The 23,974-nt window shown below is 47.3% G+C and overlaps 1 long non-coding RNA gene across 6 annotated transcripts in view; it reads left to right on the forward strand.

Annotated features, from left to right (window-relative positions):
* The first annotated feature begins 473 nt into the window (after window positions 1-473).
* Window positions 474-23,974, forward strand: part of LOC115091363 — a 215,880-nt gene continuing 192,379 nt past the window's right edge. For 5 of the 6 annotated variants that reach the window (XR_003856686.1, XR_003856684.1, XR_003856685.1 and 2 more), the window contains exon 1: window positions 474-1,232. This is a non-coding gene — a long non-coding RNA (uncharacterized LOC115091363). The remainder of the gene's footprint in view (window positions 1,233-23,974) is intronic. The other variant, XR_003856687.1, reaches the window with a different exon arrangement.

A 23,974-nucleotide genomic window follows, 5' to 3' on the forward strand; every position in this document is an offset into this window, starting at 1 on the left:
TATTTGCCACCAAAGTTATGTGGACTGTTTCAAAATGACCCCCTTTAAACGCAAAGAACAAGCATAGCCAGGAAAAGAACCCTCTCAGTGCTGACCCCCACCATAATAAAACTGAGGTGTCTTTATGGGCCTGATTTTCAAAATGACTTTATGTTCACAAAACCCTAATTTGTGTGCATAAGTTGCCCTTTGAAAATCAACTAGGGGGGCCGATGCGTGTGAACATTTTCACCTAACCAGGTTTCGGGAGTTTTTTTTACAGGCACTGGGAGCAGGCGTTCCAGAGGGTGGAGTTGGATTGGGGAATATGACTTTCATATTCTCAAAAGCATGCATATAAATCATCAATCACAAGTTGGAGCAGCTGCAATATTGAGTACGGACACGTCTGCTCAATCTCCACCAATTATGGAAAGGATTTCTGAAGCAAACCTATGAGCACTCTGAAAATCCTTGGTCAGAGCCAAGACGGCAGCAAGCTGAGAGGACGCAGCGCTTAGAGAGCTCCGATCCTGTTAGGTTCTTCAATGGCCTTTACTTTTGTTTGTACTCAAGCCTTGTTCTGAACATAAAGCAGAGTTAAAGGGGCAGCCTTTGTGACCTCCCGGGTCTTCACCTACGCAGCAGAGGGAAATCTCGGAGTTTCTTACTGCACGATTCTGAAGAGTCGCCCGGGAACAGTCACTGCGGTGAGAGGAGGATGTTTCCCTCGGCCTGGGTTCGCTGGCAAATCTTCTCCCTCCCACAGGGGAAGCGAGGGTGCTGCAAGCAAGTACCATCCAGAGCCGTGTTGGGAGCAGTAGCATCCCAGGATGGGTCCCCTTCAGTGCTGCTAGTTTGGGGCAGGAGGCGCCATTGGCACAGGCTGGATCCCTGGGGAGATCAAGTGATGTCGCTGGGGGGACACAGCTAAAGCAGGAGCTGAAGATATATCTTTTCCTCATATTTTGAGAGATTTTGGGTTCGGTAGGCATTGGTTTCCACAAGCCCTATTTCTGCAGCCCTTGTAGGGCTTTCCAACAAGGCTTTCCCGGTCAAGGTCCTCCCCACCCCCCACTATAACTTTCAATTCTGTTTGGTCTGCTTTAGTTTTTCTGAAGCAGGCTGCTTCTTAATTTGTTATTTTGACTTCTAACACATATTTGCAGAAGAAGCCCGACGAGTGAGAAGGAGCAGAGGCACTGGAACAGCGTATAACCCATGTAACAAATATTCATGCTGGGCTGGTTCAAGTGAGTACGGTGCAGGCTAGGAAAATTGAACATTTGAAACATTTTTCCAGGCATTTGAATATTTGTGTTCTGAATTTTCTTAAGCTTTGCACTAGCTCACCCTCGGAGATGTTTAGTAAATATTTGATCGATGCTCCTAAAATACCAACTAAGGCACTGCCGCCTATCAACAAAGCCTATGTTTTTTTTTTGCCATTGGGAGGGAGACAGGGGGTTCCCGAGACAGCTGGTCAACTTTTTGGAAAGGGCCTGCTGAAGAAGACGAGACTGGTAGAGGAACATTGTTGGTCACTTTTATAATCTTACAGGGCCAGGGCTCCATTTTGAGGTTGTTCTTCCGTTATAGATCAATTTCCTGTTTTGGCCAAAAGGTGTAGTTGCTTCCTGATGCTTCTAGATCACTCAGGAGTCTAGGAAATCATTTCCTATGAATGCTATAAGAAACTCTTGCTCTTGGAACATAATTTATACTCTGTTTTCCTTGGAAATGTATTTTTGATATCTCCAGGATGTTAGGAATATTGTTTTGGGCCTTCACAGTTAAGATTTCTTGGATTCTATAAAAGTAATTAAATGCTAAGGACCTGATATTGAAAGCACGTTTAGCGCTGGATAGCCAGAAAAGTAGGCATAGCTATGCTGCTGAATATCCCTTGTAACTTAGCCAAGAGAGTAATATCCGGCTAATAGGGTCATTCATCAAAATGCGTTATGGCATTAACACACGCAATAACGCGTTAACGTCATAAAGCATGCCATAATCGTTCGATTGCACAGTGTGAATGCAAATATTTGGAAGGGGAGGGATTAGGGAGGGTTTTGGTGGGATTAATGAAAATGAGGGGCATGCTATTGAATGGTTTTATGCCAGGAAATAACTACAACCTTTTTCCTGTGAGACAGAGCACCTCTGAGGAGGCCTTCACAGTATTCAGTTATTTATATGACTATAGGAGGGCCAGCTAAAAGCTCGAGGTGAGGTGTGGGTGGTGGTTGTTACGGATTTAGGGGCTAGTTTTACATGCAGAGTGAGATGTACAAACAGCACAGCACACCTCGGTGAAGATTTTAAGTCATTTGGAGTGAGGAAAGTCTCACAAAGATGACATTTCTACTATGTTATCTCGGCCTAGCTTGATGGTACCCTGTTATAGAGTCCATCAAGCTAGGGTGAGAGAACTCCCTATCATTCAGTCCTCGTTGTGTTTGATAACTTGTAATGTGGCCCCAGAAGAAAAAAATGTTTGCCCCCCTTGCTCTTTATACAAGTGCAAGAGAAGGGAGAATTTAAAATGATGAGGGACAGCCGGCTCTATTCGTTACCTTGGCTTCCAGATGACCTCTACTACCAACACTCCCAGAATGAGCCACATCCAGTGCTCAGTGCAGGCTTTTCCTGTCTTGCTCAGCCTGGGGATAAGACAGAGGCTGGAAGGGCTCAAAGGAGGAAGCTCTGGAGAGGGAAGATGAGGCAGCGCTGTGTGCACTGTTTATGCTGCACAAAACAAGGCCCGACTATCCACGCCCTGCATGCTGCCCATTAATTCCTACCCTCCAGGACTCATGCTGTGGTTAGGAAGAAGACACACGCACGATTACATGCATTCTCAGAAGAGAGCACCTATATGTTTAAGAACCACTGCCGGACCTGGTGTCTCTTATTGTTCCAAGGAGCTGAGGGCAGAATTCAGGTACTGGTCTGGATCAGAGCATCAGGCAGTGGTGACTTTTCCATAGCACACCCGAGCAGGTCTGAAGGCACACTGATTGGGAAACACTGACTTATGGTAATTTATTAGCAAATCTGTTTGGCTATTTAAATGTATGGAAGTCCCTGCTCAGGAGATAATCTGATGATATGTGCTATTATGATGCATAAACTTTGGATCTAACTTTTAGGACCTCTGTGGATCACGTAGTAAATCAGATTTTTTTTTGCATTTTGCATTTTGCTATCTCAATAATCTCATCAGTGAACATTGCAAAGATCTCTTTTGGCACAAGAGTTCAGCATCCATGCATTGTGGTTGTGCTGCTGTGTAATGGTTTTGGGACATTACGAAATGTATTCTCCGGAGACAATAATGACGGAAAGTCATCGCCGGCCCTCCAGAAAGCCTCGGGTGTCAATCTACGCAGTAAATCTGTGGAACTCTAGGAAACGTCCTAAACCCGTGTGAAGTGTGAAGCAGGTAATGCAGCCGCCTTGATGCAGCTTCGTTGTAACGCAGGCGGGCAGCAAGAACTCTTGCTTATGCCCACCTGCATGAACCAGAAGTAAAAGGCTCTTGTACCTTGCACATGTGTGGCAGTTTTTCCGGCAAAATATTTTAGCCTTTCTGGGCTGCAAAAGCAATATGTTGATCTGCGATGCAGCGTACGATATGATAGATATTGAACTAGCGGGCTGGTTGCTGAAGCATTTGCGAGTGGAGAAGGCTTTTTTTTTTTTTTCACTTTTCAGAAAGATGACTGCTTGAGTGGTATAGAGCTTGCAGTTTGCCGATGATCTAATCCATTTGTTTTCTGTGGTGTCAGACCATGTGATCTCTTTACTATGGAAGCATAGTAATGGCACCTTAGGGGACGAGAAGCAGAAATAGTTTGTTGTGTCATTTAATGAAGGAAGACTAAAAAAAGCATAATTGGAGCTTCTCAGTGTATATAAAACGTGCCTTAGCATAGCAAGTGCAGTGGAGCTGCTGTACATCTAAAAAATGCAGCATAATTTTTAAATGATTGCTGGAAATGGTTGTGATATATGTGTATATAACATCCATAAATATATCTATTTATCTAGCTAGATAGATGCAGATATAACTGGAGCCCCCACCTTTAGACTTGGAGGATTATAGTCCCTATACGAAATGATAAAATGCTGGAGATTAGAGCTTGGCCCGTTGCGTTTCCATTTCCCACTAAAGTTTCTGATTTGTTCCATGTAAACAAATTTCTGATTTGTTCCATGTAAACTGCTACACGGCAGTAGTTATTACTGTTTAACTGTGAACCGGAGTGATATGTATTGTATACAGGAACTCCCGATATATAAAATCCATAAATAAATAAATAAATAAATAAATAAATAAAATTTCAGACTCTCTGCAGTTCCCAACATGATCAGCCCAGTCCAATTTGGAGCAAGGGTCAGCAGGGCAATTTGGACTGAACATGTCCTTTTGTGCAGGGAGACAGGTGGAGAGGGAACAAAAAGGGTTAGGCGAGAAGGAAAGTGAGGAAAAGGGTAAAAAGTGACCTTGAGAAAGGGCAATGCAGAGGCATCCTAAGCATTTTGATTAAAAAAAAATAATAATAATAATAATTGTAGGAAAAGAGAGCCTAAGACAGATACTGGAGCTGGGCAAGCCAGCCACACTCTCTCTCTCACACACACACACTTTATAGTGTGCTGGGCTGGCTGCCTGCTCAGAGCAATGGTTGTCCCGATTCCAGTCCAGCTTTCAGTCTCTGAGAGCAGACAGCCCCAGCAGCTGCTTAGTGACTCAGGGTGCTGCCATCCGTCACGCAGACACAGCTAGCACGGAGGCACTCTGTGCTGGCGAGCGACGTTAGCACAAACCTTTCATTTCAGCAGTGGACTTGAACGTGCGTTGTAAAGTACAGGGGGCCTCTCCTTTGAGCGACGGCTTGTTTGGCTCAAGTGCCATTTTCAAATGGTTTAATGTCAGAGCTGCACAGTTTCGAGCAGAGGGAGTGTACACCCATATTACTTTAAAATAATGTTACAAAGGGGCCGATATTCAAAGCAATGTGGCCGCCTACCTTTGGAGCGAGGCAACGCCAAGCCCGGGCGCTAGCGGGTGTGCACTTGCCCACCTATGGGGGCAGCAGCAGACTGCAGAGCATAGGCATCGCTACAGGGTGGCAAGTGCCAGTCCCCCCCAAAATGGCTTGCTACCCCAATTATGTACATTGGATTGGGCAGGGAGGTAAACCAAACCCCTGCCCTAGCCAATCAGTGGCAATACATTTCCCTACTCCCCCCCCCACCCCAGCCGGCAGCTGGTGTCGTGTTTAAGCAAATATCGTCTCCTGCTGCCAGTGGGGGGGGGGGGGGGGGGGGTGTCAGTCTTGCAGCAGTAGGAGATGGACGTTTGATTAAACGTAACTCCTGCTGCCGCCCATGCCACGACCTGACAGGCTGTCACGGAGCCCATTCCAGTGCACTGAAGAAGAGGCCCAGGCCCTACAGGCAGCTAAAGAAGAGGCCCAGGCCCTAAGAGTGTGTGTGTGTGTGTGTGTGTGTGTGTGAGAATGTGTGTATGTGTGTGTGTATGTGTGTGTATGTGGTGTGTGTGTGTGTGTGTGTGAGATGTGTGTGTATGTGTGTGTGTGTTGTGGGGTGTGAGAGTGTTGTGTGTGTGTGTGTTGTGTGTGTGTGTGTGTTGTGTGTGTATGTGTGTGTGTGTGTGTGTGTGAGAGTGTGTGTGTGTGTGTGTGTGTGAGAGTGTGTATGTGTGTGTGTGAGAGTGTGTGTGTGTGTGTGCGTGTGAGAGCCTGGCTGAGATGCTGGTGGTGCTCTCAGTGCTTCTCTATTTCTCTTTCTGGTCATACGAGTCCTTTCTGTGTTCGCACTGCCTGCTCAGTGGAGGTTGGTGGGCCGTACAATATTTTTGTTAATATGAGTAGGCGTGCCTTGTGTTTGAAAAGGTTGGGAAACACAGATATACTTGTTGTAAGTGATATTTTTTTTTTTACTTCAGAAGGCTACTTTGAATGTTGTTGTTCTGGTCAAATCTGTTATTATAAATGAATAATTCTTAATTGTGTTTGTGGAGAGGGCCGGCAGAGGTGGGAAGGCTGTAAGGTTTACCCAGGGCACGTACTATCCTTGTACTCGCCTTGGGCTCCAGGGGACAGGGGTTAAGATTTGGGGAGGGGGGAAGGGTCAGTTTTAAAAGTTTAGATCGCTGAGGGGAGCTGGGCCAATATGTGGCAGGCCCAGGAGACAGACTGGAATGAACGGGGGAGGGGGGGCAGGGTAGCGCAATAATTGTTCACACACTGTGCAGCAAAAAGACTAGCACTGGTCCTGGGCAATTAGATGAGAGTGTTGGAAAATTTGCTGCCACTAGGCCATTAAATCTAGTCTCAGAGTTTCACTGGGCCACTAGGATTAGCCACTCAATTCGTGGGCAGTCCTGGGGGCAAGGCTGGGTCTGGGGGAAGATTTAACCTGGCGAGCTCTGAAATTTCAGTGCTGGCCAGCTAAGGGGCCCATGTATCAAAACACACTGATGCGTGTTAATGTGTGTTGTAAATGGGACCTATTCACTAGCAACATATGTTAATGCAGTTTGGTAAATAGGCCCCTCACTTAGGCAGTTATCTCTGTGCATGTTATGCTCTGTGGATTGGTGGACCCTTGGCCCGAGGCACGAGTTGCTACAGCCTGTGGGGAGGAGCCCCACAGGTCCGCGCCGTCAGGAGGCGGGATACCAGCACAGCGAGAGGCTCTTGGTGCAATGTTGGAGAGGTCCCAAGGAACTGTAGCCAACCTCCGCAGGGTGGAATGCTGTAGGAGGTTCTCTGGAAGGTCGGCCCCAAGGGGGCGCAGCTGCAGTGTGAAGGAAGAGGCTAGGGACGTAGGCCACCCACGGGGTGAGGTAGTCCAGTCCTGGTCCAGGCAGCTGATGGTGGTAGAACCCCGGAGAGCGGAGGTGTAGCCTGAGAGGAAGCTGGAGCTGACCCGAGGATCGGGACAGGAGACAAACAGGTACAAGCTGGGATCCAACCCCGAGGAGCGGGGGCAGGACTGGGTTGAGCGTCAGAGTAAGCGCAGCCCGAGGAGCGAGGAGGCCCGATGAGGGACTCACAGAACGAATCCAGAGGAGACTCAAGTACCTGGAGCCAGGGCAGGATGGAACCCAAGAGGTGCAGAGCCAGCCCGAGGAGCGGGGTAGGCCAGGGGAGCAAGTCCTCTGGTAGCGCACACTGACCCCCCCCGAGGAGCGGGTGCCAGACAGGGTCCACGGAAGGCAGCAGACGACGACTGAGGATCCGCAGGAGTTGAGTCCAAGGATGGAACTTGTTGCCAAGTCCGTTTCTTGGGGGCGACAGCAGAGCTTATAACCGGAAGGCCGATGACGTCATCACAGCGGGACCTCCCCGAGGTTCCTGCCGAAGAGGCTTCATAGGTGGGGCCTGTGATGCGCACGCGCCTAGGAGGGCCCAGCGGAACGCGGCGTTGCAGACAAGCCCGCGCAGCGAGCAGCCCCGGGGAGGGCAGGAGAGCAGTGCAGGAGGCGAGCCCTCGTGGTCGCAGCCGTTTGTGACCGACAGGCGTAACAGTGCGCAGGGATGTCGTCCTAAATCTAGCTGACTGTGTTTTAGCCGGCTTGATTTAGCTGAATTTCTATCAGAAACATAGGCGACTCGATTGCAGGTGAAAATATCCTTACATTTAGCTGGTTAGCTTACCCTTCGGTGGCATATTGAAAATGTGCTATGAATTACTCAGAATGTTTTATGCTATAGCTTCCCCTCCCCACAACCACCACCAAATTTAAAACCAACCAGTAGGACCGGAGTGAGTCAGTTGTTAGAGGGCCATCTAAGTGTAGTTCAGCATGACACTCAGCCAACCCAGTCTTCAGATTGTCTGAACCTTTAATAACTTAAGCTATAACCCCATTTTCCTCTCCAAGGAATGGGCGTACATATTATGAACCAACATAAACTTTCAGAGCTGTGAAACTGATTTCTTTTCTAGTCCCAAAAGTAACTGGGGTTACAGTCTGCTTCTCTTTATTTAGATTTACCATACATTAGGGAAAAACATGTGATGCATGCCAAGATCAGGATTTGCAAATGATAAATAAGTATCTACAAAACGCAATGTGAAAAATACCAGTCACGGTTGCATGGCAATGAAGATACCATTATCTGAAGCACAAATCAGAAAACTATCCAAAAGGTCCATTGTCTCTGAGATTTTATTTCTCATAAGCAAGAATGTACCTAATGCAGAACTCTGGAACAGTTTGAGAAGACGACTTCAACAGTCCTGGCCATTATTTTTGGACCACCTGCATTCTTGACCCTAGTGTAAGAGGCTTACTCTACATAACAGGTCAGTTGAAAACATGACTCATTAAGCCAAGTTTCCACTTAGAGATTAGACTGGCGTGAGTTAATCTGCCTGGCAATGCGACAAATGTTTGTTCTTGATCTGTGTAGCTCCAGCAGCCGTTTATTGCAGAAATGAGATGCATTCTTGAGCAACCCAACTGATTAAGTTAATCAGTAGAAGAAAACCGAGAGATAATTACTTCTGTTCTTATCAACAGCAGGTGTTCCTATGGTAGAAGCCTGGGAAAATAACAGGGTCCTACAAAATGTGAAGCAAATAATATACGATATAGCTGGGAAAATCCCTGTGGTAATGAACTTTGCTCCAAAGCCTTTGCAAGATAACATGCCCTGCAAAATTAGGAAAAGAAGTAAGAGATGGTAATGACAATGAAAGGGCACTGATAATAAGATGAGTTAAATATTCCCCAACGGTATTTTGAGATGCTGGCTAATTCAATCTTCCCATGTTGTCTGCATGCTTGTAGACTTGTTAAAAATTAATTATTTTTCTCTTGACTGCCCAGCAGCTTCCTACCTCTCAGTGCTGGCACCATGAGCCATCATTCATAGCTTTCCCTCTCTCCCCCTTAGCCTGGCTGTTGTAGCTTGGTACTTGGGGAAGGAGCACTAACGGAGGATGCCTCTGGAGCCTGCTAGAGTGCACTCTGTACTGGCCAGTAGATGTCGCAGTACACAGCCAGATTCCCGCCTTCCTCAGGGTTTGTGGATGCAACCTCGGCATTGTCCCCAGCCCTGGCCAGCTCAAGGACTGGGAGATGAGTCTAGAATCATCTGCACGAAAACGATTGTTCCAGCCCACATAGATATTGTTTTGAAAGCAAGTTCATATTAAGTGAATGGAGTGGTTCATTTCTCCTGCCTATAGGGAACATGAACTGCACAAAAAAACAAAAGCAGAGGCCCCTATTGTCAATAAAAATGACACTTGTGGTGATTTACCATAAAATTGTTAGTCACTGATTTGGCATCCAGTATTTTAACTTGCTATGAAGTGCAAACTTATTGTGCTGAAGTTCAAGTAATGGTAACACTTGTGACAGAAGCATTTACTCTACCTGTAACGGACATACCATCAGAAAGTGTACCAAAGACAACATTCATTTGAAATATTTGGCAAATCCATCAAATGTTTCTTTACATCACTTCATAAAAGTAGAAACATTTTATATATGGGTAGTATTACAACAGGCATCATTTTTAAAATCATCCATTGAAACCTAAGAATATTTATCTGTTAAATGTCTTTTAAATTCTTAAAAATGGACAGGAGTAATAGAGCTCTCTGCTTAGTTAAAGGCACTTTCTGGCCAAATGTATACATTTTTACAACTATACAGTTTGGACCTAGCTTTCACTTATCATCTGTTGCGCACCTCGTCCGGGCCTGCTCACCTCTCCAACTCTCCTGCAGGTCCCGGGTCGGCCTCTCCAGAAGCAGCCGCAAGCTCCTCCAGGCCTCGGCATCCCGCAGCGGCATCGCCGCACCTTCCTCAGCGCACCAGGCCTCACGGCGGGGCTCGGCGTCCTCCGTGCCTGCTTGCACTTCCTTGCCTTGGCAATTGAGTTGACACCGTGTATGTAGTAGTTTGCTTCCGTGTCTCATCGTTGTTCCAGCCTTGTTCCAGTCCTGTTCCAGTCCTGTTCCGGTGTCCTTCTGTTCCAGCGTCCTTCTGTTCCAGCATCCCTCTGTTCCAGTGTCCGTCTGTTCTACGTTCCCCCAGGTAGTACCTCTTAGACTGACTCTCTGGTACTGACCTCTGCCTGCTCTTGACTACGTTTGATCGCTGCCTGGATACTGACCCTGCCTGTCTACTTGACCATGCCTGACCTCTGGAACCTGACCTCTGCTTTGGCTGACTACCCTCAGACTGATCTTTGGAACTTGACCTCTGCAACTACTGACCTTGCTTCCTCAATTCTGACCTTGCACCTAGCCTTGTCATCTCAGACTCTGTTCTGGCCTTCTCTGATTCCACAGACCTCCGCCTTTGACGTTGACCGTGCACCCTTGATCCTGGTGGGCACACCATTGAACTTCCTTTCAGAGAGACCCACCTAAGTCCAAGCGGCCCGGGTCCCCAAGGGCTCCACCTGGGGGGACCGCGGGCTTCTAGTGGTGAAGCTTCAGCTAGCCTCTGTCTCCTCCAGTGCTCCGCCTCCTGGTGGCAGGAGCTTCTTGGGTCCGAGAAGGGAGCCTTCGGACACTGCTTCAGGACAAGGGCTCACCTCCAAACACAACATCATCTCTCACTCAGAACCAATAGGTTTTGATGTGAGACCTGATAAGTGAAGGCTAGATCAAATCAAAATGGCCAACATTTCACCAGGGAACTTTCATCAGCCATTTTGGAAAAATACTTGTCTGAAGGGGAAAAATATTCCTCTCCCTTCTTTCTTTCCTTTGTTTCCATTATTTCTTTATGTATTTTCAGTTTTCTTTCGGATAGGTTCAGGATACCTGGAGAGCAGCTCAAAGCTTCCTAATCTGCTCCTATTTCAAACTTCCATTCTATACCATATTTAAGCTACTGAAACGAATAAGGAAATCAAACAAAAAATGGCATTTTTGGTTCAGTTCATGTCAAATGAAATGAATCCCTGCTGGGTCCAAAAGCCCCCCAAACATTTTGGGGGTGTTTGTTTCAGCAAATAGTGCATGCTGTTAGCAAACTGTAAGCACTATTTGCTGAGAAATCATAACAAAATAAGCTCAGCTCCCGTCAACCCCTGCCACCTTCTTCCACTCCCTGCTTCTATCTTACACCTTCCATAATGATGCTAAAGGGGCAAGAGCAATCCCCAGTCACTTCTTTTCCATTGGCATCCTTCAAAAATGGCAATGGCCGGCCTGAGGCACTAGCCTGCCCTGAGACTGACACCATTGTGATGTCACACTTGAAGCTGACCTCAGAACCGGCTGGTGCCATTTTTAATGAGACACCAGTGGGGCAGGAGTAACTGGGGATCACTCCTGCTTCTTTCTTGGTGGAAGACCCCATGAAAGGAGTAAGTAGGGGCCAACGAGGTCCCAGGCTCTAGCTTATTTGTAGGTAACGTGAGAGAGTAGAAAGAGGAGCTCAGGGAGGTTATGGCTGGGATTGGCTTAGCTTAGTTGGGCAGGTCCCAGTCCCGGCTTATTGGCAGGGGTGGGCAGGGTCGGAGGACCCAGAAAGACCACGGAACTGGAGGTGGGTGCCCAGAGAGGCCTCCCTTTGGGTTTTATTTGAGGTTGGGGTTTTGTTTTTTAAATATTTATTTCAGTATGGCAAACTAACCTAACCAAAATGAAGATTAAAGCAAACTGAAAACCAATTAAAGAAAAAAATAAAATGAAAAAAATAAAATGAGATGTGTCAGGAATAGTTTGTTACTCAAGCCAGTAATTTAGTTACCTCAGCAAAGCTGAGACTCATAACCTTTGAATGCTATTAAGACATTGTGTTTGTATGATGAATGAGCTCAAATGATTCTTCACTTAAATCACTGTGATGAGTAGTGTGATAAGTAGTGACACGGCCAGGATAGACAGGGCTTTTTTGGCGTTTTGCCCCTCCCCCTTCCCAGCTCCGCCCCTTTGAAAAAGTTCACTCCCCCTGGTCTCCAAAGCCTCCCCTCCACCCCCAGACTCACCCCTTGGCCTCTGGATCCTCCAGAAGCCCTCTCCAGATATACCTGTCAATCCCTGGTGGCTAGTGTGGCCCAGAGCACCCCCTAAGCTCAGGGCTATGGGCCTTGTTAAAAAAAGAAAAGGCACCAGCCAGCCTCTTGTCTGCTTATGCCCCTTTGTCTACCTGTTTTTATTTCCAAATTGGGGGCCCTTGTTTTGTATTAGGCAAGGGATTGTCTCTGTCCGGCGTGAATGACTGAGGTGAGGGATTCTGCTAGTACGTAGGATCTCTGTGGGGATCTCCCGCAGTTTGGCTTGTTCTGGTTTTCCCAATATGAGATATATTGGTGTTCTAGGGCCCAGTGTAATTTGTGTAATGCTGCCTTTTCTATGGGGTGGTGGTTATTGCTGTGCGAGTCCTGAGGTTAATGCTGCTTATGTATGGCAGGTTTGCTACATTTTTCTGAGTGTCTTTTTGTGCAGGGCTTTGTGTGGCTTCACAATGTGTCTGTCTACTGAGGTGGCACCACAACTTTTAATATGTATATTTTTTTTTGAATGATGAGCTGTAAGGAGAAATGTTTTAGGTCCATTGTAGGGGAATTCCTGTGGATGCAACGAAACTGCTACAGAACTGGAGATACCGGGTTATTATTCAGATTCTGTCCGATCCTGTTTCACTCCCATATCCATATAGTAGAATTGGTTAAAACATGCCATCAAATAATTTTTTTCAAGTTTTTTTTTTATTGTGAATTCAAAAGAGCAACAATTGCAAATGATTAGCATTGATGCACAGAAGGTTACAATAATTTGAAAAGGGCATGAAAGAAGGAGCACTGGGGGAGTTACCTCCAATAGTTTCACAAGATGTTCGGAGAATGCTATTCAGCATCTCCACCTGTTAGTAAGTAGAACATTAAATAAGTGAGCCTCTGTTTAGTTGGGAAGAAATTAGGCTACTGATACGCTAAGATTAGGGAGAAACCTTCTGTGGCCAAGTCCAAAAGCAATCAACGTTCAAGCAGAATTTTCTGAATTATCAGGAAGACTGCTCATTCCGTAAAGTAATTTTGTTATGACTTTGACAGTTGCTTGATTTTGCTTGTAACTATTACTATCTTTAACATAAGGCATGGGGTAATCTGTACAGAGCAGCAGTTACTACCCTGAACATAAGGCATGGAGGGAACCTGCACGGAGTGGCAGTTCAGTTACTACTCTTAACAGAAACATGGGGGTAACCTGCACGGAGTGGCAGTTACTACTCTTAACAGAAACATGGGGGTAACCTGCATGGAGAGGCAGTTACTACCCTTAACAGAAACGAGGGGTAATCTGCACAGAGCAGCAGTTACTACTCTTAACAGAAACATGGGGGTAACCTGCATGGAGAGGCAGTTACTACCCTTAACAGAAACGAGGGGGTAACTTCACGGAGTGGCAGTTACTACCCTTAACAGACACATAGGGGTAACCTGCACGGAGCAGCAGTTGGTGCCATGGGAAGCTTTCTGGGCAGATGGGATGGACCATTTGATCTTTTTCTGTGTTAGGCTAACATTCCAGTCTACAGCGTAAACCACATTCAATGATTGTCCATGTACCACATTCCAGAATAGCATCTGCAATATATATAAATTCAATTCAAACCAAGGACCTGATTTACGAAGGATTTTCTCCCCCTTTTTATGTCTATGGGAAAAATATGCTTTTTAAATGGCACCCTGGGTTGTTAACAAAGGGCCCACTTTACTTAAGAAGGGTTCGCATATCTTAGGGACATTTGGATAAAAATCCCACAGTTGAAAGGTGATAAATTCCATTATAGAAACTCTCCAGAGCAATCAAAGGGGAGAAGATGTTCTGCATAAAAGATCCTTAAAAGCAGAGGGCAATACTGTGAGGATGGGCATGATGTCTGTAAATATCCATACTTTGCTTGCCCCCCCCCCCCCCATCGGCCCTTCCTCAAACGTTTCTGTCTAGAGGCACCACTGATCCACTTCCAGCTCACTTCGCCCTGCCATTGCAAGGATGGCCCTCAGACGAGAGCTCCTTTTGAGGGCCTTGCGGTTGTGATTCCTGAGTCTGGCCATTAGATGTCAGTGTTCTGCGATAACTGGGACCCTCTCCCTCTCCAGGGACTGCGAGCACCCTCTCTGCAGCCCTGGGCTGGCCTGGAATTCAAACCCAGGTCTTCTGCAAGGCTGCCACCGAGTCACCATAGGCCAACCCTGGGTTTTACAGTTTAAGATTTCCGAGTTACGAATGCCTGAACTTACTCTAGAATTCTGCCACTTTCAGCAAAGCCTGCGCAGATGCGAATAGGTATCACTTCCCACTCTCTGTGCCTAACTTGGAGTTATTTGGGTCTAAAGCCTCAACGACTAAGGGCCTTAATCAAAAAGGACTTTCCCCTCCTCTTCCCTCCATTCTGAGCCCATGGAAAAATGTTAATTGCAGCAGTCCCTAAGTGGTACTTTCCCTGCAGCCTGTTCATTAGGGCTCTTTGAGTCAGCGTACAGTACATCAATGTCATCTGAAAGGCCACAACAAACCCAGGTCCACCCCAGAAAACAAAGCCATCCACCACAGCCAAGATTTCTACGGTGCTTAACTGTCAAATCCCAGAGCAAATAAGTACATTTTACCACAGGTTCAATGACCTGCTATGGCAGAAGTGGTACGATCGTCAGCTGCCTGCAGCACTTTCACTAGAGATCTAATTTCACATCACACATTACTGATAAATGGGAACTGCAAACATAAAGAACAAATATCTCACAGATACATGAGAAAGTGGGCTTGATCTCCATGGTTTGCTGACTTTGCACTGCTTGATTCCCAGTGGTGATTATTTTATTAAAAAAAAAAAAAAAATTAAAAGGATTCTTTTACAAGTTCTTGTCCCAAGTATTCCAGGTCAGTATTTCTAAGGGGAGAAAGGAATATAAAACTGTATCAGATACCTGATGCCGGTTGTTGGAAATTAAAGCAATCTTTCTTTGTAATGAATGCTCATCTGATGAACACTTTTGCTGTGCAGTGTATAAGAACATAAGAACATAAGAAATTGCCTTGCTGGGTCAAACCAAGGGTCCATCAAGCCCAGCATCCTGTTTCCAACAGAGGCCAAACCAGGCCACAAGAACCTAGCAATTACCCAAACACTAAGAAGATCCCATGCTACTGATGCAATTAATAGCAGTGGCTATTCCCTAAGTAAACTTGATTAATAGCCGTTAATGGACTTCTCCTCCAAGAACTTATCCAAACCTTTTTTGAATCCAGCTACACTAACCACATCCTCTGGCAACAAATTCCAGAGCTTAATTGTGCGTTGAGTGAAAAATAATTTTCTCCGATTAGTCTTAAATGTGCTGCTTGCTAACTTCATGGAATGCCCCCTAGTCCTTCTATTATTCGAAAGTGTAAATAACTGATTCACATCTACTCGTTCAAGACCTCTCATGATCTTAAAGACCTCTATCATATCCCCCCTCAGCCATCTCTTCTTCAAGCTGAACAGCCCTAACCTCTTCAGCCTTTCATCATAGGAGAGCTGTTCCATTCCTTTTATCATTTTGGTTGCCCTTCTCTGTACCTTCTCCATCACAACTATATCTTTTTTGAGATGCGGCGACCAGAATTGTACACAGTATTCAAGGTGTGGTCTCTCACCATGGAGCGATATAGAGGCATTATGACATTTTCCATTTTATTAACCATTCCCTTCCTAATAATTCCTAACATTCTGTTTGCTTTTTTGACTGCGGCAGCACACTGAGCCGATGATTTTAAAGTATTATCCACTATGATGCCTAGATCTTTTTCCTGGGTGGTAGTTCCTACACCACTAAAACTAAGAAAATATATTCTCTTACTTCCTTTATGGCTCCCACCTTTTTTTCTTTTTCTTTTTAAGTTGGTTTCCTTTAATAGTTTTTTATTTCAGTTTATGAGCAGACAAATTCTAATGAGCTTGTGCTAGTTTGCAAAGCTGATGAGACCCTACCAACACTGGTCTGGGAGATCCCAGATGTGTTAGACCTGGAAAGATAAGCAAGATCTAGTCTGGTTCGTAGCTGGCTGGGAGAGTCACCAGGAAAGACCAGGCACTGTGGGCTGACAGTAATGGCACTCCTCTGCTGCATGTTGTGGTGGGGCTGCGGTCACCCAACCTTCAACACCCAGAAATGGGTAGAAAGAGGACAGGGAAAACAAATATCATCTCAGCAATCTGGCATTCTCCCTTAGCCAAGGGGGCAAGGTTACTGTCTTCCCAAATTCAGATCACTACATCTAATACTGGCCTGGTTTTGCTTTTATCTTACAGATTGGACTCAGCAAGTCAGATTTACCTCCCAGACTTCACACTGGTTCCCTCTTGGCACCGGAGTACCACAAGGATCTGCTCTTTCTGCTATCCTTTTAAATACTTATCTAAGACCCTATCTGTAAATTACAGACGGGTCTTGGAGTTAAATATAGGATATACTCTGATGACATTCGCGGGGGGGGGGGGGGGGGGGTTCCCCTATTGAATCAGATCTGAAAACCACTCTTGAGCTGGTAACCATTTATTTAAAAAAAAAAAAAAATACAGATTTGGTTATTAAGTAATAAAAAAAAAACCAAACAACTGTTGTTCAATCAGTGCTTAAAAAGGGTAAATTATCCATTAATGCTAATTATAGACAATTTCAAATCTTTCTATGTTAGCCAAACTTTTAGAAAAAAGTGTTTTGAACCAACTAATTGAATTTCTTGACAATCATGAGGTACTGCATCCCCACACAGGACAGAGACAGTGTTAATTTCAGTTTTAGATTTTTTTTTTTACAAGAACTAGATCAGGGTCATATAGTAATTGCTGTTTTTTAGGACCTGTCTTCAGCATTTGACCTGATTATTCAGAAGATCCTATTGGCCAGACTTGCATTACTTGGAGATGCTGTATTCAATTGGTTTGAATCCTATCTGCTAGAGAGAAAGCAGCAGGTTTCAATACAGGCTGGGGCTCCACAGGGCTTTGCCCTGCGTTCGTCTTTATTTAATATCTTCTTATAGCCGCATTGTCAGCTTTTGGACAGTTCCAGTATCTTTTATGAGATATACAAGCCGTTAAGCCCGTTAAAACGGGCGAGATTCCCTCAGTCAGACCAGCACGTCGGTCAGAGCCGCTCTCTTCTCCACAACTTCTTACCCTTCCCAGTTACTCACTCATATCCTCTTCCCTTTTCCTTCCATCCCCTCTCATCTTCCCTTTCCTTTCCTTCCCCTCTCACATCATCCACAGCCCCTTCCCTCTCCCTTAGCCCTCCTCCTCTCCCTCTTGTTCTCTTCTACAGGGCCGGCTGTACCCTGCTGAACCTGTGAGATGCAGAGGGCGAGGGGGCGCCACTACGGGGACCTGCCTCTCTCCGTACCTCCCTCCCTGTGTTCTGTGGCTTCTCACTGCTGTCCCTTTGCGTGCTGGTCTGTCCGTCCCTACTCCCTACCCTCTTCCCCGGCGGTGGAGGGGCAGACTCAGGCTGTTGTTGGTCGACCTCCTCGCCCCCCCTGCACCACGAAGGGCCTGGAGGCGGTGGTGGTAGTGGTGGCAGGAGCTGCAGCGGTGGCTGAGGGGGATGTCACGAGTCTTTTCACTGCTGTCCCTATGCGTGACAGCCGGCCATCCCAGCTCCCTCCCCCCTTCCCTGGCGTCGGAGGGATGGGCTCAGGCTGTTGTCGGCCCAACTTTTCACTGCTGTCCCTGTGCGAGACGGCCGGCCATCCCAGCTCCCTCCTCCCTTCCCCGGCATCAGAGGGACGGGCTCAGGCTGTTGTCGGCCAACGTGTTCTCTCACCTGCAGTAGAGAACAGCTCTGACTGACATGCTCTCTCGCCCGCGCATGTACAGCATGTCAGGCAGAGCTTTCTGTTCCACGCATGTGCAGTAGAGCTGCTCTCTAGTGCGCATTTGCGGGCCGTCAGTCAGAGCCCATTTATATTGAGATACAGATGACATACAGATGTTTTTTTCTGTATATGCTGACCCAAAGACTTCTCTTGTATGGGTTGAAAGATGTTTGTTGGATATTTGGGCCTGGCTTAGAGAAAATCTGGTCCCGGTAGCCGAGACCAGGTCCTGGTTACTGAAGCCCAGGCCTAGGCCCAAGACTGGGTCCTGGTCACTCAGCCCTAGCCTAGGGCCTAGGCCTAGAACCAAGGCCAGAACCCAGTATCCAATATCTATGCTTGGCCTAGTCCAAGACCTGACGCCAGGTCCTAGTTCCCGAGGCCTAGACCTCAGGCCCTACACCTGAGCCTGGCCGAGGCCAGATTCTGATCATGGAGGCCCAGGCCTAGGGCCAAAGATTAGGCCTGGGACCAGGCCTTGAAATATCTTCTTTGCTTGATTGATGGCAACAAATGACGTACTCTGCCCAGAGGACACATTACAGTGATGTTTCTGTGGCACCTTCCTCTGAGTCAGCTGGTGCGATTTTGTTGTTTGGCCATACAACAAAATGGTGCCATCCGCTCCGGAGGAAGGTGCAGCAGCTACATTACTGTGGTGCATCCTCCAGCTGGAGGACATAATTTTAATCCACCGGATCAAGATAAGGAGATGTTGGAAGGCCTGCTCCCGGGCCTTGACATGGGCTCCTGTAATGGGATCCAGCCTTGCCTGGTCCTTGGCAACTGAGACCTGGCCGCAGACTGGACTCCAGCATTGGGCCTAGGCCCAGGCATGGGCCTTGATGACTGGGACCTGGCTTTGGGCTAAGCCCTAGCATTGGATCTAGACATCGATCTATGCCTGGGCCTTGGCAACCGAGACCTGGCGTTGGGCTAAACCTTGGTATCAGGTCTAGTCCCAGACCCAGGCCTGAGCCATGGCAACCAGGATCCAGCCTTGGTTGGATCCCATCCTCAGACCCTGGCCTAGGCTTGGGTTAGTCCAGGCCCAGACCTTGGCCACCTGGAGTTGGCATTGGCTGGGCCCCGGCATTGGACCCAGGCTTAGGCCATGGGTATAAACCTGGGCTTTGGTTACTGGGACCCAGCCTCAGACTAGCACCCAGTCTCAGACCAGGCCCTGCTATCAGGCTTAGACCTAGGCCGAAGCTCAGGTTTCAGTGACCCAGACCTGGCTTTGGTCTGGTCCCAGTCAGACCATCATCTAGGCCTCGGGCTTAGACCTGGGCCTAGGGAACCTGAACCCAGCTTTTGGCTGGGCCCCAGCATCAGACCTAGGCCTCAGCCTAGGGACAGGAAAAGGCTGATGCCTGGTCCCATTAAAGGGCTTTTTTTTTCATGGAACAAATTTGAATAGGCACAAAATTTTTCATTCCTATTCATCCGAGGCCTTTTTTCATTTTGTACGATTCGTTTGAACCAAAAATGGCCTCATTCATTGTGTTTTTTGCATTTGTTCAAAACAAGTGCACGTTCCTACTGCTAGGAATTCTGGTAAATTTTTGGTACACAGAAAATGTTCTTAGGAGTTTATGTTGCGTTGGAGGTGGACCCTTGGCCTGTTGCAGGATTGGTAGGCCCTCCGGTCGGACCCAGAGAGTGCCTGCCACCAGGAGGTGGAGCACAGGAGGAGACAGAGGCTAGCTGGAGCTTCACCAATAGCAACCCGGGGTTCCCTCAGGTTCAGCCCTTGGTTACCCAGGCTGCCTGGTCTTAGCTGGGCCTCGCAGGGTCTCCTAGAGGGGAAGTGCAAGGGCGTGCACGGTCGATGTCCAAGCAAGAATGTCCAGAGGTCGCAGGAGGCCAGAAGAGAGTGTCCAATTGGATAGCGAGGATCAAGGCCAGAGTATCAGTCCAGAAAGGTCAGCCAAAGCAGGGGTCAGAACCTGTAGTCAATCTGGGAATAGTCAGGTCAGGCAAAGGTCAAATTCCAGGCAGCGATCAGGAGTAATCAGTGGACAGGCAGAGGTCGGTTCCAGGCAACAAATAGGAGTAGTCAGTGAACAGGCAGAGGTCGGATCCAGGCAGCAGTCAGACGAGGTCAAGAGCAAAGCAAAGGTCAATACTGTGAGATCAGTCCGAAGGAGTGGAGAGACGAAAGAACAGGAGATGATGGAACAGGAGACGCTGGAACAGGAGACACTGGAACAGGCAAATTAGAGAACACTGGAGTGTACGACCCGATTGCCAAGGCAGGGATCATGGGTTTGAGCCCTGCCTTATATATGGAACCTCGGTGATGTCATCAGCGTGCGCCTCTCGGGGTTTTCCCGCGCTAGGCTCTTTAAAGGGTTGCAGGTTGGCCGCACCCGCGCCTAGGGGCGGGGCCGAGGACGCTGAGGACAGGGAGCCCCGACAGGAGCTCCACTGTGAGGCCTGCACAAGAGATTGAGAGCAGAGGAGCCAGGGATGCCGCGAACTGGCTGCAGCTGCAGAGGAGGAGAGCCCAGAGCTCGTGGACGGAAGAGCGAGGTGAGCAGGGCCGGCCGCGGAGCGGACGTGGCTGAGACGCGCAACAGTTTAGCAACATATATCATAAAAGCAAGGCTTTTATGATATAACTTCCACCTGCTCACATTCCTGTTGTTGGATGCTGTAAAGCAAAAACATTCAGTTGTAATATTCCTTTTTACTACACATATTGTATAGTATTGTATTTTATTTCAATTCTGTTGAATAATGAAGGGAATTTTATATGTACCATTTGAATAGCAGAACCAAAAGTTACTTTCAGTTAACCTATGGCCATTTTTTTTACTGGAACTTTAACCAAGTGGTAACAAGGCCATGTCCTGCCTGTAGCAAAACCAAAAGTGCTACAGATCATGCTGGAGTTTCCCCTTAGTATAGGAAACAAGGTTACCAGCCTGTTGCTTCAGCTGTTTGCCTTGCTTTTTGGAATTTCCCTGAAACTGAATAACTGTACACCTTAAATAGATATGAAACCTCTAATTTCAGAGGGTTTGTCAACAGAAAGGCAAACAGCAGGTTGTCAGCAGACACCATGCCACCGGAGGGCAATTTGCAAAGCCATCTACGTGGGTAAATAGAGGTTTACTTGGGTTAAAATAGCCTGGCTGAAAATTTCCCCTCTTCAAAGTGTCTGAAAGTAAATGCAGGGCTCCCACATCATGCATTCTTTCTGCTGAGGGACAAAAGAGGCGTTTCTGTGGGTGTCTTTTTGTCGGGGAGATAAAAAAAAAAACAAAAACCACATTCTCAAATGTGCCTGTGCTATTTCGCCAGTGCTTGGCTGCCTGTGCAAATAACGGTAAATTTTAAAAGCTCAGCATGCACATTAATTAGGGGATGCGTGAATAAGTCGGGCTTGCGCGTGCACATCTCGAAAGCTTACAAAAAGGGGCAGGGTGTGGGCGTGATCTGGCGGGGCATGGAGTGTGAACCTGAGATGCGCGTGTAAATACTTACATGATCCCTGCCACGTAATTTTATTTCTGCTATGGATGCCGTGTAAGTTATGAAGTAAACAAAGCTAGGCAGATCTGCAGGCTTTTAAGGATTGTAGCTAACTGAGGGGGGGGGGGGGGTGTGAAGGCTATTAAACTAGGGAGGGTTTGGAGGTCCTATCTTTTAAATTGGAGAACTGGGGGCGAATTGGTAAAACTCAGAATAATGTCGGCGTGCGCCCCTTTTAAAATCCCCCGATTCATGTGGTAGAAGTGGCATTTGCACACCAGTTAAAATCTGATGCACACGTGCATGTGGCCAGGCTATTTATAACATGCACACATATACACGAGCAAGTTATAAAATAGCCGCATCCCTGGGTGCGGGCTGACGCCTGCGTGGACATGTGTGCTCATGCGCCAGTTTGAAAGTTACCATCATAGTGAGTGCAAAAAGCATGCGGGTGCTTTTAGCTTGAATCTTCTGCCCCTGCTAATTTTCTAAAGATAAATAATGTGGGCAGCTTCTCTGTGCAAAATTTGTGTAAGGTATGTTGCGGTTCTGGCTGCGAGCACCGCGGCCAGGCCCTTATCTCCGGGTTCCCGGACCTGCTCCCGCTTCCAGAGGCCTGGGTTGCGGCCTGGTTGGTGGCGTCCCCGCTGGGGCTGTGCCGCTGCAAGCCCTCCCATGGACGCCCGGCTCCTAGGCATGCGCGCGCCCCACTTGGGTGCTTTTCTAGGCCGTTTCCCGCCAGTGGTGACTTCGCCCAACTTCTGACGTCAGACGCCGCGGCCATTCAGTCTTTGCCTTGCAACGGGTTAGCTTCCTGGTTTCCTGTTGCGCTGTGCTCCGGAGTGACTCGCCTTGCTTCGTCGCTCCGTTCCTGCTACAGTACCTGCCTGGTTCCTGCTTGCTTGCTACAGGACCTGCTACAGTCCCAGTCTGCCTGCTACAGTCCCAGCCTGCCTGCTACTGTTCCTGCCTGGTTCCAGTACCCGAATCCTGCTACAGTTCCTGTCTGGTTCCAGAACCCGAACCCAGTTACAGTATTGCTACTGTCTTAGTCTGGTTCCAGTTACCTGTCCTGATCCACTACCCACCTAAGTCCCAGCGGCCGGGTCCCTACGGGCTCCTCCCGGGGGGGATTCGGCTTCCAAGGGTGAAGCCACCTAAGTCCTAGCAATTGGGCTCCTACGGGCTCCTCCCAGGGGAGCACCAGCTTCCAGGGTGAAGAGCATCTACGTCCTGCCTGAACATCTGCCTCCTGGCCTGCTATTTACTAGAGACATTGACCACCTTTCCCTGTCTCCAGCAGGTCGGCCCAAGGGTCCACTAAACAGAGACTCCCATAACAAGGTACACGCATTAAAAGAGCTTGCCTAGTCAGCAACTGTGCAGGCTATTTGAAAATTTCCCCCTGAGATGGTTAAATTTATTCCTCTCCAGCCAAAATTATTTTCAGAAATATATGTATTGTCAAAATAAGACATGACAAATATTGCAAAACGTTTTATTAAATCTGTTTTGAATAATAGCACTATAATCCATTGATAACTCTTTAGCCAGACAATATAAGAAGTCCTTGACTTAAGGTAGTTTGAATTACAATGATCCAATGTAATAACATTTTAAAATTGACACCCATGGTTCAATTTACTTTTGTTTGACTCCTACCTGCTCCTACCGCCACATTATGCCCTACACGTATCATATGCGTCTATCTCGACAACCATCTGCTCAGGACTTCTATTGCGACCGCTGCGGCAGACGTGGAAGTGGCTCATGCAAAAGACTTCTTTGCCGGCTGGTGCTTCACCGTTCCTCCTGATCTGCGGCAACCCAGCATTTCCTGCGGGCTCCGGCGCCTCCAAATTCTGTATCTGGGAGCAATTAAAACGTACTTGTATTGGCCAAATGATACATGCAGATGAGACCTTCCTTGACTTTCCTGGGCTCTGCACCTGTTATGGTATCTCGTCCAGAGACTTTTTCCAATATTTTCAAGCTCGGCATTATGTGAGATCGCTTGGTCATTCCAACATTTCGGACCCTAAATGGCAATTTTTGCGAACATGGTTTGATCCAGATAATCCGCAGAAACACTCTATTTCATATTTCTACAGACAGCTGGAAAACACTTACAAACGCTGGTCTCTGGAGGGGGTGAGACTTAAATAGCAATTGGAGCTCGCGAAACCCATATCTGTCGCAGCATTGAAGTCTGCCTTCACCACGACGAAAAGGATAACTAGCAATACGCTCCTGAGAGAGACCCGATATAAAATTATTTACAGGATGTTTATTTCTTCACACCAAGCGTACCGAGCGGGGATTGCCACTACTGACACATGTCTAAAGTGTGACACGGAGGGAGCGCATCTGGGTCATTCTTTTTGGAGTTGTCCAGTATTACAAACCTTCTGGAAGAAAGTCTTTCATTCCACAAATGAAATCTTGGGCCTTACGATACCTTTCTCCCCACTGGTGGCGTTCTTCGGGATCTTCCCTCGATCCTTCACAGGGAAAAAGGGTCACATCCTTTGGATTACAAATGTTTGTTCATTAGCCTGTAAAGTCATCCTCATGGCATGGAGGAAACCAGAGAGGCCATCCCTGACACACTGGCATTCGTCTATCATACAAC

The sequence above is a fragment of the Rhinatrema bivittatum genome, chromosome 4 (assembly GCF_901001135.1).
Source record: "Rhinatrema bivittatum chromosome 4, aRhiBiv1.1, whole genome shotgun sequence".
Taxonomy (NCBI): domain Eukaryota; kingdom Metazoa; phylum Chordata; class Amphibia; order Gymnophiona; family Rhinatrematidae; genus Rhinatrema; species Rhinatrema bivittatum.